Genomic DNA, 16,130 nt, shown 5'->3' with positions numbered 1-16,130 from the left:
CATGAAGGATTTAGCACATTGCTTAAGAATCTGTCCAATGTTTAGTTACCCTTGCAGTTAAAATTTGCATTTTATTTCCATTTTGAATTTTGCTGACTTCAATTTCCAACTTTAGTTGGTTTTGTTTGTTTGTTTGTTTTTAAAAAGAAGTATAAAGACCATTCCCAGTTACCCTACAACTTTCATACTGTCAGCTGACTGGTCTCTTGTAGACTTCATGGCAAAAGTGGGCCTTTGGGAGGGATTTGTCCAAGGAGAGGATAGTGATCTTGCAGAATTACTAAGAAAATGTAGCTCATGGGAAAGGAGGTATGAATTTGAATGCCTCCCTTTGGATTTTATTCTTCCATGGAAGGAATCAAATCTAGTTATTGAAATAAACATTGATTAAAGACTTAAAAATAGAAATTAATTTTCAGCATAGAAATAAATGTGGTACCATTATGGAAGGCACACAAGTATCTATGAACTGCAATGTGGAGTATGTACGAAGGAGAACATTATCTGATGCTGTACTCCTATGGGAGCTTGGACTGGATAAGAGCCGTGTTCAAGGTGGGCCACCAGTCAGGATTGAGTACTTCTCCAATCCATCTGTTTCTCCATGACTATCCTGTCTGATTATTCTGACTTCCAGTTTCTTTCTCAAATTGATCACATCCTGTTTTGACGCCTCTAAACTCCACTACTAAACCAGCATGAAATTCTTCTGTGCTTAAAAACAGTCCCTAGCTACCAGCAGAGTACAGTGTCGCATTGATATGCTTCTGCTGACAGTAAAGACATCATATGGCCTTATCTTCTCTTTCAATACTGTGATATCAAGTTCCAGTGAGTCTCCTCTTTTTCCCAGGCACAGTTTTGCAGATGAAAGTTCTTTTATTTTGCCTCCCTTGCATGTAGAAATTCTTGCTCTTTTGTGTGAGATCTCATGGTATCACATCTACAGAAGTCTCTGTTTAAAAAGTCAATGTTTGCCAGTGGATGCCAATGCAATTTACTAAACTTATTTCCTCTTGTACACATAGGTGGGGAAATGTGGCCTTTCAGACTCCACTGTGGCAAATGCTGCCTCTTTAATAACAACCACTTAAAACCAGACTCCTGAAGAGGCAATTATTCTACCTACTGTTTACTTCAGAACAGTAACTTCTTCCAATAAGGTTTCTCTTCTGTTCTTCTTTTAATCTTTGGCACTGCAGGCAGACAGTTATCAACAGTAAATAAGCTGAAGGCCATAACACTGAAGCCATCTCAGCTATCGTTACTAAGGCTAAGATCTACTGCATGTTGCACACACAAAATGATCTGAGGCAGGAAAAATGGCTATTGTTCCTTACCAGTATTCAGAGCTACTTATTTAGCAATGTGTGAATGGCCTTTCTGAATTCTTTCCTCTGGTCTTCTGTGAATCTCCCTCAAGTTCATGAGGAGAGAGGAATGCTTTAGGGAACAAAAGCTTCAAAATTATATGGATTAGTTTTAAAGCTGTTCTATTCCCTGGAAAATCCCCACAGTTCTTGGCTATTTTCTAACATTAATATAATTGTGTTTCATTCTTACCTAAAATGCATTTTCTAGTCTTTGCTTTTTAGCTGTCAATATTTTATTCTATTTATTTTCATTAGAGGGTGTACAGGGATGCATGTGTTTAAGGGAGCTTTGTGAATGTAAGTGATTAATTGATTCAGATAAGAGATGCTGTTGTGCACTTTAAACCCTACTGCTTTCGACAGACAAACACTTAATTGTTCTAAATAACCAAACCAGCTAAGTTACAAAATATACAAGTTTATAATTGCAGGGAGTGCACAATGCAGTGCTCTCAGGTTAGAAATCAATGAATTAACCTTGAGGTAACCTTTATGCTGAGACAACACACATTATAGTGAAGACATTTGTGTCATTCTAATTAAGATTGTGTCAGCACTTTTTAAAAATCTTTTTTTCTTCCATCAGAAGAACATTTCTCGTACAGTATCCTTTTTGCTCATTTTGTCTCAGGACATGGAAGAACTGTATTTCAGACAGGATTCTGATACCATAAGGATAACCTGGTCTGAAATTCAGGGCCAGATTCAATCTCAGAGGGAATTTTTGTAAAAATTTTAAACCAACCAAAAAAATCCATGTGATTTCGGTTTTAAAGCTACAGAGTTGCATTATGGAGGAAAGTCAACCCTGAACAAAGGGCCAGAACAAGGTTATCTACCACCTGTGACCTGTGTCATGAACTTAAATGGAACATAGACCCACTACATGAGTGCATTTCACCTCTAATATGTAAGTTTACTGGTTAAATTTTTTGCTTCTGTAAATAGAAAAACAATTTTTTTTTACTGAAGGAAATCCAGCTGGGCTTTAGTCCATAATGCAACATAGGGCCTTTTACTCTATCCTTCCAATGAAACAGTTACATTCTTAATATTATAAAATGCCTTAAAAGGAATTCGTTGCCAGGGGATTCTGTGAAGATCAAAACTATAACTGGGTTCCAAAAAAGAATTAGATAAGTTCATAAGGGATAGGTCCATCAATGGCTATTAGCCAATATAATGTTATACTCAGTACAGATTATTTTTAATTGTGTTTTAAGAAAGGTTATTAGCGGAAAAAACACCAGCTTGGTCCAATCCCAAATTTGCTCCTTGTTCGCAACAAAAAAGTCACATCACATTTTTAGCGTACAGGGAAGTGCCAATCTAGTCAGTCAAAGGTCCAGAACAATTCTAATTCCTCCCTATGCATTGTACCAAAACAGGTTGTGATCAATCACATTAGAAGCTCTGCTCAGGGTAATACAAATTTTACCTGCCAGCTGTTTTATGTATAAGATCATGCCAAGCAAATTACTGAATACTAATCAAGAGGTCCATGTAGAATAATCTGGGAGGAAATTTATGTGCCATTAATAATGCAGATTCATAGAGTTTAGGTACTAGAATCCTGTCTGAAATCCAGTCCTTCTAATGCCCTGAGATGAAACGGCCAAAAAGAATACTGTATGGGAAATGTGTAGCATCCTGTTTCAGTATTGTTGTAACCAAAATTATTTGGTCCAGCTTTATGGGCATATTCCTGCAATGTACAGCAAGAGAAGTGAAGGAGGGAGAAGTCAATACATAGAGAAACTCTAATAATCTTAGTTAACTCCATGTTCACTGTTTCAGTACCTGAATTTATTATTGCAGTAATTTAAATACTGCTCTGAGTTTCTTCTTTGAAGGAGAAGGATATGAGCTATGGCTTGTGATTAGTCAGAAAAATCTAACAGATTAACAGCAGCTCCATCATCAAATCAGTTCCAACATTTACTGGATATAAATATTGTCTATCCAGCAGGTGATCAGACATTCTTCCTCCAAGTTTTCAGTATAAGGAATTGTTATTAGTTAGCTTCACTAAATATGTTTTGATCTGGCTCAAAATGGGCCTCTAAATAATACTTGCAAAATGTGCATGTGTACCTGTTTTCATGCCCAAACTGGGTAGTTAGAGGATCAGTTAGTTGGTTTGTGCATGCAAATACACAATATTTTGCAAACACAAAATGGGTGCTGTGCAATCGGATTTTCAGGAATAATTTCAATGGGTAATTTTGAAAATTTGGCCCTGAAAACATTATATGGCAGTTTCTTACTGCAGTTCAGCCAACCCTATCTCTTAGAACACAGTTAGTTTTTCTATTACTAGATCTGTCTAGAGCAGAGACTATAATGTGGACAAAAATCTGCTAGGAAGTAGACTGAGAGCAGCAAAGTAGAGTTGGTTAGAAAGGAGAACTTTTACCATGTGGAAAAATTGTGAGTTTTCACTGAAAAGATTAATAATTAAAATATCTTGATTTTTTCCAATGCTGTTACAGTGCCTCATGGAAGTTGTAATTCAGGTGCTACATGCTTCTTTTCTCCTTTCTAGGGTAGGCTAGGCTAGGATCCCTCATTGGACTACATCTCCCAAAATGCACCATGGTCTTCCTTTTTGATAAGATGAGGCCATACTCCTCGGCAGTTACGTGTCTGTGGTACCTTTTCGGAGATGAAATCTGACTGGCAGTTCAGCCCATAGAAGAGAAAGGGAGCATGAGACATTGGAAACAAAACTCCCATGAGGTACTGTGGCAGCATTTCAGAATTGAAATATATCAGTTTTGGCCAAAATATTTTGGTTTTGTTTCATCAAGTTTTTTTGACAAAGTTTCTGTTGAAAGCAGATATTTTTTTTGCAAAAAAAAAAAAAAAAAAAGGTTTAGCTGAAAACCTAATTTTTTGTTTCAAACAAAAAAATCAACAACAAAAACCAACAGTTTTGACAGATTTTTTTACCAGTCCTACAATAAGATCATTTTCCTTTATAGTCCATATGAGAAAATCCAATTTCAATTCTGCCTTGAAAAGCAAATGCATTATTAACCGCCATGCAATGCCAACTCCCACCCTAAATCCTGTAGAACCTCAATTCTGTACTGTATTTTTAACAGCAATACAAATGGGGGGCTTACATATTGCATGCTTTGTGGATTGATTCTAGGGGCAAATACTGAATACTACAAGCAGGTGATGTGATGCCGTGTTCTTGTATTTCCATACACGAGGAAACATCTGTAGTTAAATTTAATCATGTTCTATCTTTGCATGTAACTGTATATTCCAATTTCTCTTACAGACATACAACCTTTGACTTTTCGTTTACTACACCAGATGTAGAGATGTGCAAAAAGTTGTATGCTAAAGGAAACTGGACAAAACTATCATTTGTGCTCTTATCACGGTAAGGAAAAAAGTCACATCTACATCTAGCATAAGCAAAATAGCTTTTGCAAACAAAACAATGCTTTCCACTACATGGTATCGTACTAAGTTAGAGCGGAGAGAGCTGAAGGTCAAAGCCTGATGTCAATTTGTGGTGATACTTGATTTCACTCTGTCTGAACGTTACCCAAAGGAATTGCCAGTTTCCATTGTCACACAAACACTTCGGCAGGGGAGACAGATTTCACACTTTCAAAGCATGAGAGAGAGGAATCAGAAGGCAAATGCGCTTCACATTTGTCAGAGATACTGTAGGTGATTATTGCCTGTGTTTGTAAGTTCACAGTTTCACATACAGAGCTTTAGGCTTTAAAGGACTTCTCAGATTAAAAGCAATTTTCTGTTAGTGCTATGGGAAAAGTGCATGGTAGGGCTGGGTAAATAGCTTGGTGTTCAGGGTTTTTCATATTTGGAGGGCTTATGTAGATGATATTCAAGATACTTGGACATGGGAAAAAATATATTGGAAATAATAGGGGTAGATGTGGAGAGTCAAGACAGTGGTGTGAGGGTGCCCCTTAATCCTTTTATATGGGAGGCTATAATTTAAAGGCCTGCTCTTGCTCCCACTGAAGTCAATCGAAGTTTTGTCATTGACTTCAGTGGCAGCAGGCTCTGGACCTCAATGCTGATGACCATCGTTTATGGATGCACAAAATGGTCTAGACCCTCAGCTGTTGTAAATCATAATAGCTCCATTGAAATCAACAGAGCTGCACCAATTTACATCAGGTCAGGATCAGACCCATTGATATTTCTCTATTACATTTTTAAAAGAACACGCTGCTGAGCTCTTAAATGTGTGTCGACAATACTCCAAGAAAGGCAATGACATAAACATTCTAGTTAAATAAGAATATTTATATGCTACTTCTGTAGCACACACTGTATTTCTTTTGTATGGGTCTTTGTTCCATCTGGCTAAATCTGCATCTTTCATCCATCTGCTTAAAATTGAAATGTGTAGAATTGTTTCATGAAAAAGTTAAACAGTTTCTGCAGTTGGCTGTCTCTTTAATTCTCCACCTTGCATTGGAGGAAGACAGTAATTTGCAACTGTGCTAGCATTGGGACCCCATATCAGTCAGCGTGCGCTCACTTGTGTTTGTTACTTTGTTGAGTAGTAGTGGTTACCTAGTCAAGGTTATAACTGTTGTGGCAGTCTAGCTGTTAACTTTTGGATATCATTTGAAGCTTATGATCTAATGTTTGATGTACAAAGGCCCTCAGTACCTCTAATAAACCATTTTTACTTTATGGTTATTACATCTTCCAGGTGCCTTTTTTGAGTCATTTTGGCCATTTTAAAGCATTTTCAGTAGTTATTCCAGGTATCGTGTACGATTAATTTATATTATATGACAATTACGAATCCTGCTCCATCACCAGAGGGAGAATTTCAAAAAGACATCTCCACACAGAGTAAATGTATTCCATATAGTCAGTGTCTCAGGTATTTCTGATCCTCTTTCTCTTGTGTTGTGTCAAAAAGCATCCTAACCTATTAGTACAATTTTCCAGTTAATACTATATGATATGTAGCCTGCCCTTTCAAAAGGAGAATCCTGGCAGAGCAAGCTATTGAGACCAGAGGAGAGAAACCGCTGATTTAATTTGGTATGGCATTTGTTATGTTCCTAGTGAACTTGCCTCAATGGCAGTGTGAGAAATGAGGCAAGTCCAACTGTCTTATGCACCCTAGTTCCTCTTTGTCATAGAAAAATAAATAACTTTAATGTAAATAATTTTGGCTCTATAACAATGATGGTCATATAGGCCATAAAATGCTCTTTACAGATTGTCCAATATTTAGCTGAAAGGCCAACACATAAATTAAGTCACATTCATCCCTCGTGTGACTCCACTGACTTCGGAGGAGTTATACCAGGGATGAATTTGGCCTATTGCTTATTTAGTGCTTCCTATGTACTGTTCACAGATCTGAACTGTTTATGGTAGGAAGAATTATCAGAAGATGCAGACCTATCTTTCAGTAAGTGACCATTCATCATTAACCTAGTGATAATCCACACTCAAGAGATCTGTTTATGAAGCTAGAATATCCCTCTGAAAGGACATAATTTTTTAGATTGGGCAAATCTCGCTTACATTACCCATGACTCATGAGATCAGCTCATTTTCTGTGTTGAAGATCATAAACTATCCTATCTGACTGATTTCCATTAAGCTTTCTGTGCCTCATCAGCTTTTACTTTTAAATTTCTCCAGGCATCTGTATAATTCAGGAATTTCTCTTACAGGGAGGAGGGTAAAGATTCCTTTTACAAAATGCATTTCTTCAGTTCTATTGAAGTCTATTTATATTTTACCTATTCAAAGATACAAAAAAAATAGTGACAATACACATTATCTGTCTACATTAATTTATCTAAAATATCTGTACACGCATACTTTGCTGGATATACTTTGAAAAGGCAGCCTGGCTTTCACTTGCATGTGGAAAATTTGCTCCTGCATTTTTACATCTACTGTTGAATTTCAAGGGTAAATCTAGGTACATACACCTCTAATTATCTGTTTTCCAATGTTGTGATTTGCTCCTGCAATTTATTTTGTGGGTGCACAGTTGTAGGTGTCTGTTTTATAGGTGAAAATTGCATCTGTAGAAACGACCTCAACCCTTTTGAAAAATTTGCACCTGTGTGTGTGTGTATGATGGAAAATTTACATCTATGTATGTGTATTCAGATGAAAAATGTCTTTCAAATGGAAAAAGTGGCATTGCCTGTTTCTGAGTCACTGATAATTTTCTTCCAAGTTATTTTGAATGCTTATGGATTAGTATCCCAAAAGATAAGGTACAAAATGGGGTATTAGTTGGTGTCTGCAAGAGACCACCAAATCACGGTCCTTATACATCTATCTATAATGTGTGGGAAGGAAAGCTGAGTGATCATAGGGACTTCTGTTTGAGTGACACATGCTGGAGGTCTAAAGCTGCCAGCATAAAAACATCCTTGGAATTTCTAAATATTATAATTGACAATCCTAACTCAAAAAGTGTTGCATCTATCACAGAGGAATTCTATACTAGACCTTGTCTTCTCAGATACTGAGGAACTGATCACAGAACTAAAAGCTAATGGTAGGTACAAGTGATCATGACTTGATCACATTTATAATGGGAAAACAGAATAAAGTCCAGACAAGTGATTTTATATACATACATATATAGGGCCAATTTCACAAAGCTGAAAACAATTATGAGACAAAGCAGCTGGAAGGGAGAAGTTAGGTGGAGTGAGTTGTCTCTCTCTCTCTCTCCCCCCATACCCTCTCCCCCCCCCCCCCTTTTTTTTTTTTTTTTTTTTTTTTTTTTTTTTTTTTTAATTTTTGGGATCAGCCTGCTTTTCTCTGTTCTTCTGTGTTAGGGGCCTGAATTCTAAGAAAGAGAGTAGTGTTACGCTGCAACGTTTCAGCAGGAGTATTTGTATTTTTTTTTAATTTAACTTCTGTGTGTATGTTGTGATCATAACTCTTATGGTGCAGTTTTTCATGACCATTTTCCAGTTGAGGCGCTAGAAAGGGAGATGGATTGACTAGATCGACCTGAACGGGATTCCAGTTAAACTCCTATTAAAATGATTTTGTGGAATACTGCAGGTCTTAAAAGTAAATCCCGGGGTTTGGATTTTAGGAATGATATGTCTGTTTCATTTAGTTTTCCTCCAAGAAACTTGCCTTTCTAAGGATACGTCTTTTTATCAACCAGCCTTAGATCACAAAGAGAAGAACTACAAGTGGTCTGGCCCTTCTCATTTCTACTATTAAATGTTATAATTAGTAAGTTAGCACCAGGCAACCCTATTTTTAGGCCTATAGTAGTATTGTCCCAGATGAATCTATTCTTCTATTCCCAAATGTTTATTTGCTTCCTTTGGGCTCCCCTTTTTCTAATTTGTGGGCTGAGCCTGAATCTCTTATTGAGTTGCTTACAGAAAAGTTTCCATTAGCAATCTTGATTCTTTTGGAAGATTTTAATGCCCAGCTGAGTTCTGGGGATAAGGACATTTTTATTTTTTTTCTCTCATTCAGTATATGGGATGTTACCTTCATTTTCTCCTAGAAAGTCTAAGGTCATAGTGAGATATATCCTGGGCTGTAAATTTTCTAAATTTTAAATAGAGTTTCTAGAGATTGTCAATGGTAGAGCATCTGGCAGTCAATTCACACTCATCTTTTAGAGGGGGCAGCATGAGTGAGTATATAGCAGTTTTGCTTTTAAGCTAGTCTTATTTTTCTAGCTTTACAGTGACTTTTGAATCAGACAGGGAACAGAAACCTGAGCAGGTGAATTTCAGCCCTTCAGCCACCTTCTCATAGAAGTATTCTGGAAGATTGTTGTGCCCCTGATTTTGAAGATGTATATTCGAAGTGAATCAAGTGGAATCCATTAGCTTAAGTTTAAAATCAGAGAAATTTCCATCCAGTGATCCGTGGGTTATGAAGAACCAATTTTTGGACCTTAATGATCCATCACAAGGCCACACATTTATTGAGATTGTTAAAAAATTACTGGATTATCTGACCACTAAAAAAGGATATTTTCATCTTTTAAAAGAATCATTTAAAAGAAACAGCTTCAGATTATGCCAACGGCTGTTAGAAGAAATGGTTATTCTGATTAAGAAACTAGTTATCTTTAGAAAGGAAAATAAAAAATTGCTTAAGAAAAAGCTGGATCATCAAGCAGTCCTTTGGAAGGAATTTGAACTCACTGCCATAAAGAAAAATTCATCTCTATTTTGGGTGTCGGTGGCAATTGGCTATGATAATATCAATATAATATCGAAGCAGTCATTCCTGAACATGTTTGAGAGAGACATTTGCATTTTAGAATGACGCTTCTTCTATAACCCTTCAATATTGTCTGTCTCGTTAGATCTCACATATTGTCTCTTTCCAGAATGGCCCCTAGTCTGCACCAGGAAAGCTAGAATTTTGATAAACCAAAAACATGGTATCAAAGCTTGTGGGGAGGATTTTATCCCAGCAAAATTTTATAAAGACAATATTGAATGCTGGGCTATTCAGTTACCAGAACTGACTAATATTAACAGTAGAGGGATTTTTCCCACTGATTGGTCCATTGATATTATTGTTCCATTTTATATAAAAAGGTGACAGAAATGATCCTGGAAACTGTTGCATAGATCACATAGATGTCAGTCATATAGATGTGGTTTTTAAAATCTGTACTGGATGTCTTCTGGGGAGATTTAGTGGATTGAGTGGAGAGTTGTAATTTTATTTACCAAGGAAAAAGACTGTTTCAGGAATGGCTGCTCCACTATTGTTAATTGTTTTGTCCTTTGTCTTTTGGTTTATAAACATTGGTCTCTCAACGGGGGAAAATTTTGTGCAGCCTTTGTTGATTTGAAACTAGCATTTGATTTCCTTGTCAGAGGTGGTCTTTGTTGTTCCAGTCTTCTCTGGGTTGAAGTGTATACTAAAGGATTTTGGCTCTTTTTGCCAACAGGGTGTTTAGCTATATATTATTAGAAAACTAAATAGATTTCCTTTGGCCTCAGACCAATGTTGACTACTATGTTGAGTAGGTTAGATTTTTCACCTATGTGGATATTTGTTTTACATATAAAGATCAATGAAATAAAGATACAGAGGAGGTAGAGGGAGGGAGCTTCAAGATCTATGTAACTGGCACTTTGTTTCACTCATGTCCTGAGGGGGAGGGGAGAGAGTGTCTATTTAATTGCATTAGCCTTTAGAGTTTTCAGGTCTAAAGTCTGGTCTCAAATATTATGATGTGGAAATCTGAGGCTGGAAAGACTTTAAAGATTGTGCAAAACAAATTTTTAAGGAAGATCTTCTGGCTCCCAAACTACAGCCCAGCTGTTTAAAGGAAAGGTGGGGAAATGTGTATTTCAACTAATGCTCATTGCCTATATATCAATTATTGGTTGCATATTCAGCATATGAATTTATAGCACCTTCTGAGATTGTTAAGCTGTTCCATCAGACAAAGCATAAACCTTAAAGTTTCCCTGGCTTTTGAAAGTACATTGTTCTCTTTATTCCTTAGGCTTCTTGGAACTTTACCTGGCTAGGACAGTAGGCAAAAACATAAAATCCATAATTAAGCTTCCAGTCAAAAATATTTGCAAACAACTGGATAGGCAGCTGTTCATGAGACAGATAAATCCTCTTGGCTTCCTCATCAAAAGATTGTTAATAGTTTTGAGAAATATCTGGATTTTTTTATAAACACTAATATGTGAAGGAGGGTTTTCGCGGCTCTCCATTTTCAAGCTATGCAGTTGGCCTATCTGGAAAGGAAATATGCTGCATAGATCAACATAATTATTTTGTCCATGCAGGGCTGGCCTGGTTGAAAATTTAGCATGTTGTTTACTTTTTTTGCAGCCTGTACTGTCACCTGAAAAACAAATGGTAAGCCCTGCTCTTGTCTCAGGTGCCTTTTAACACATCAGCTCACACACTAGGATGTTTGCTATGCAGCGAAAGTGTTTCAGTTACATGGACGGTTGCCCTATTTGTCTAGTTGGCTGTAAAAACAAGGAAAATGTATGTGAGGGAGAGGTTCCTTATGACTTAAATGAAATAATGTATTCATAGCCTTGTTGGTTTATTTTTCGTATTGTTTTATGGCTTGTGATTATAAAAGTTTAATCTTGGGAGAAGGTTTGATTTTGTTTTTATTTTTTTGTATTGTAAAAATCTGTTTATTTTACCAAGCGGTGCTGATTTTAGAATTTGTATTTTGTTCTGAGCTATGTCCTAAAGCTAAAATGCTATATTAATAACTTGTCCTCAAACTATGTCTAAAACTCCCTTCTCTCAATTGCTCATATTTCACTTCCTTGGTACTTGTGGATATCCTCATCCAACTATTTCTCTAGTCATTCTTACAGTTTCTCAGCAAGAGTGGGTAAACAAGACTTGAATTTCTCAGATATAAAAACAAACAGAAAAGGCCTTTTTATAAAATTAACATTTTTTTCAAGAATCCTTTCATTTTAAAGAAGCAAGGGGATCAAGGGGAAAAGGGGCATCATAAATCAAGGTCTGCCTTTTGCAAGTCACGTTTATTCTATTCTTTCTCATGTTTTAATATTTTTTTAATCTAGCAGGACCAATGTGCAAAGCATTTTCAATCCTCTCTCACCCCTGATCCATTGCTTATATCGTCAGTAAAAGCTTCGAAAATGTTATTTCACTGCTATACATTATTCCAGCATCAGGGTGGAGATGTTTTTAATTACAATTGTGGCAGGATTTCCATTACAGACTCATACTTTCAGCAGAAGGAGCAGTCACTGCCTAGCAGGGTGGGAAATAAATGATGCTTGCTCCAATGTGGCCATTGATTACCACTCTGCTACATAGCGGGCCCCCATTCACTCTCAAGAGAGCTGCCCCTGGGGGTAGTAAAGATGGATTCATTATTGACGAGGTTAGGCAATATGGAGTTTAAAAGAAAATAGGAAAGTAGCACACTCAGAGCCTGATCTGTAGCCCAGTGAAGTCAATAGGAAGAGTCATTGACTTCAGTCATGGATTGACTCAGACTGTACTTAGGGACTCACTAAACTATAAGATCACCCAGTTTGTGGTACAACCCGCCCTAAATTTATAAGCACCTGCTTTTGGTCCTTACTCTTTATTTTCTATCCAAATTGCTCCATCGTGTCTTTAATACACTGCCCTGCTCTAGGGCTGTGCACAGCAATAGAAGCTTCTGAAGCTTCTCTTGGTTTGGCATATTCTCCCCTCTGCAGCTACCTGCACTGCTGAGCTGCTGCACAGGGAGAAAGGGTAGTCATTGCACTCAACTCAGCAAGGTGCATGATGCGACTAGTCCCTGCCTGGTGGCAATGGAGGGATCTGGGGGAGTCCCCTTGAGTGCAGCATGGCTTCCCCTGCATGCAGAATGGATGTATGTGCTTGCTACTGCTGTGTGGTCACTGATCACTGACGTGGGTTGTTCCATTGAAGTCAATGGGACTGCTTGCATGAGTAACATAGACTTCTGTGTGTAAAGGTCTGCAGGAGTGAACCCTTTAAGAAAATGTTGCTGATGCACTAGGGATAGATCTTATCAGAACTCTGCCCAGAGAAGTTAAGCCCTTTAAAGGCACAGTCCCCAGTACCATAGATATGGCCCCTTGTTTCTATTCTTGCATGTGATGAGACTCTGTAGTTCTCATAGCTCTCCACAGTGTCTAGTTTAGAAGGAATTGAACACAGGCCTTTTAAATAAACTATTGGCTGCTGGCCTATATCATCGTGTTCCACATTTATTTCTATCACTGCAAATCTGTCTGACCTTCCATTGGCAGTACGAGACCAGCAGGGTCACATGAGCTTTGGACATCAAGGATTCCTGAAGCAGACACAGGAGATGAAAAACTGTGACATTCATGAGGAGTTAGAATGTGAACTTGAATGTCTTGTAAAGCAAATGGAATTAAAGGGGAACAAACATCCAAACTGAAAACAACATCCAGCCCACATAAGGAAGGAATTCTTATTCAACATGTAGGCACAGTCCTTTTTGGGTGAGATGTTTCTTATACTTTCTGGCAAGTGATTGCCCTGCAAATTAGTACATAAGCTGACAAGTGATTTTTTTTTTAAATGAATCCTTCACTGTACAGATGGCTCGTGAAAATAAATGCCAATGGTACTAAATCCTGAAGACTGAATGATATTTACAGGCTTATAATTTACATTTTGGGGTGGTAATTGGATTTTTCTTAATTAAGGAAAGTGGGTGGATGGTTTTGTCACTTAAAGTCCTTACCAATTAAAAGGATCAATAACATTCTGTATGGCGTCTGGGAGACATACTGTGCATAGCATAGGCATTTGAACTAGGAATAAGTGCATAGAATAATTGTTTATTTATCTGAGGCTTTGTTACTAGACAGTATAACTTTCGTGCACTACATAATCAGGCAATGTCTTGTTTTTATTGGTGTTAAGCTACCAAATACCTCACTGCAGCCTAGTTGCTTTTATTAAATTAGCCCCTGTGCAGAAGACCAGCCTAAAACCCATGCACATTTTAGTCCTATTTAAACCCTATTTTGAGGGTTTAGATGAGATTAAGCTGTCTGTAATCCTTGTACTGGCTCTCCTGCACAGGGAGTGAATTTCACCTTATTAGACAAGTCTTCTGTCCTTAAAATGATAATAAAATACAATAAAGGACCCACATGAGCAATGGTGTGACAACTTAAGTAACTCTGTGTTTTGGGTTTTTTAAAAACAATTTTTCTTAATTTTCAAGGTTCTGCAGTTCAAAATCCTGGAGAAGGAAACAGTTTTCACATTTTTTGAACAGTTAATTTTTAAGTCAAGAAATGAGATTCTCACAGAGTAGAAACTGAGGGAGATGGCCACAGGCTGTTGTTTGAGGACCCGTTCTCAAGCTCTGGCTAGGACATGTAGTGGTGGGACTGCAGCATGTAACCCTACAGAGATTGAGGGCAGTGCTATATGGAGCCATGGACTGGTTGCTGTAACATAGACAGTCCCCCAGTGAGGGGAGACTGGGGGATGCTAGCATGCGGCGGGGGAGGGGGAGGAATGAAGGGCATGGGGGCACATAGAGCCCCTACCATGAGAGGGGGAGAGAGATGGGAATGGGGTGTGTGTGCACAGAGCCCTGCTGTGGGGGGAGAAAATGGAGGAGGGAGAATGGGGGCTGGGAAAAAACCCATGATGGGGGTGGGGTTGCTGGCATGGAAGCACATAGAGCCTGCCTTGGGGGTGGAGAGTGGGGGACCCAGGGCTGGGAGGTCACAGAACCTCTGGTGGGGGTGGAGATTGGGAGGAGTTGCAAGGAATTCCCTGAAACTGGAGGATGAGAGGGTGAGCTCATGAGGTGGAGCAGAGGAAAGCCAGGGATTCCAGTGTGTGCAATAAACTCAGCTGACTGTCTGGAATGTGCAACCACTTAACTATTTCGAAGAGACAATGCACTCATGATGCTCAAAACCTTGTGGGTGCTGAACCCTTGTTTCAAGAAAGGGTGAATTCTCAGAGCTGTGATATGTATCCCATTTAAAGTACAGACAATTGGCGGTGAAGAAAAATGGCCATATTAGAGCAATTTTGAGAACCTGTGTGTCCAATATTTCCTTCTCTCAAATACAATTTTTTAATTTACTTTTTTGGTATAACTTAAAAAATGGAATTTTTTTTTTAAATGAGCATAAAATAAGATGTTTATATTTAAATCCAATGACAAAAACCATCCATTATTATTATTAGCAACAATTTAGGATTAAGCACCTTTCATCCTGAAGGATCAGAAAGCACTTTACAGATGATATGTAGTAATGACTTGCTCAGCCACTGAAATGCACTCACCTCTATGCTGGCATGCAAAAACCAATCTACAGGAGTAATGCTGTGTAACAGTTTTTTTTATTTAAGAAAGGAAGCAAAACAATTTTGCTTCTGAAACTACAGGGGAAATTTTAGGTGTGGGAATGTGCTATCGTCAAGTAGATATCTGGGTTGTTTGTTTTTATTTATATTACAGTAATACCCAACATATGGTGGCTGTTGTGCAGATCCAAAGAGGAGCACAAATCCTAGCCTGAAAGAGTTTGTGGTCCAAAAATAAACAAAACTTGAACCACAGAATATGGCTGGGGGAGAAGGATGTAAGATACAGGCCTTGTGTCTGGATGATGACAGGCACACAGCTTGTGATCTTGCTTTTGTGTTTTAAGGATATGTGTGTCCTTTTTGCAGGCAGCCTTGCAGCTGTGAATTTTTCAGACTGATTTCAATGGAGCTAGGAGAGCTTGGCAAATAGATTTGCCAGCAGGGGGGCGTGAGAGGAGGGCAGCATGGAAGCTGTGGAGACGCCCACAGATAATGAGTTCTCATTCAGAACAGAAAAAGTAAGGGGAATGTGAACCAGCTAAAGCCATACAGCAGGGCATCAGAAGGTAGTGGGTTAGCACCTCTTCTCTTGCAAAGTGTCATAGGCTCTTTCATAACCCTCACTCTCCATTCCTCTGTAAAATGGAACATCTCTCGGTGCAATGCTCCGTAGTCGAATGCTGGATCAACAGTGCAAGGCTGACTGAGAGAATAGTACCAGCTACTAAAATATCCACTCTTCTTCCTGCAGCACCTTGGAAGTCTTTTGTGCAAACAGTGACCAGGGCTTTCCCAGCCCAAGAGACAGAAGTGACAGGGCTACATTTGAATCCCCTAAGAAACTGTATGGTCTTCTGCAAATCTTGCAAGAATCAATTGCATAGTAGAGAATAGTTTCCCTTAAAACAAGCTTGG

The 16,130-nt window shown here is 38.2% G+C and overlaps 1 long non-coding RNA gene across 1 annotated transcript in view; it reads left to right on the top strand.

Moving 5' to 3' along the window:
• The window catches only part of LOC137155302 (uncharacterized), a 30,693-nt gene extending 17,202 nt beyond the window's left edge, over positions 1-13,491 (top strand). The window contains exons 3-4 of the long non-coding RNA XR_010920406.1: positions 4,666-4,770; positions 13,154-13,491. This is a non-coding gene — a long non-coding RNA (uncharacterized lncRNA). The remainder of the gene's footprint in view (positions 1-4,665; positions 4,771-13,153) is intronic.
• The last annotated feature ends 2,639 nt before the right edge of the window (positions 13,492-16,130 follow it).

The sequence above is a fragment of the Emydura macquarii genome, unplaced genomic scaffold, assembly GCF_026122565.2.
Source record: "Emydura macquarii macquarii isolate MOO-44397 ecotype Brisbane River unplaced genomic scaffold, CSIRO-AGI_Emac_v2 contig_1348, whole genome shotgun sequence".
Classification (NCBI taxonomy): Eukaryota; Metazoa; Chordata; order Testudines; family Chelidae; genus Emydura; species Emydura macquarii.
This window is presented reverse-complemented; position numbering and strand designations above follow the sequence as displayed.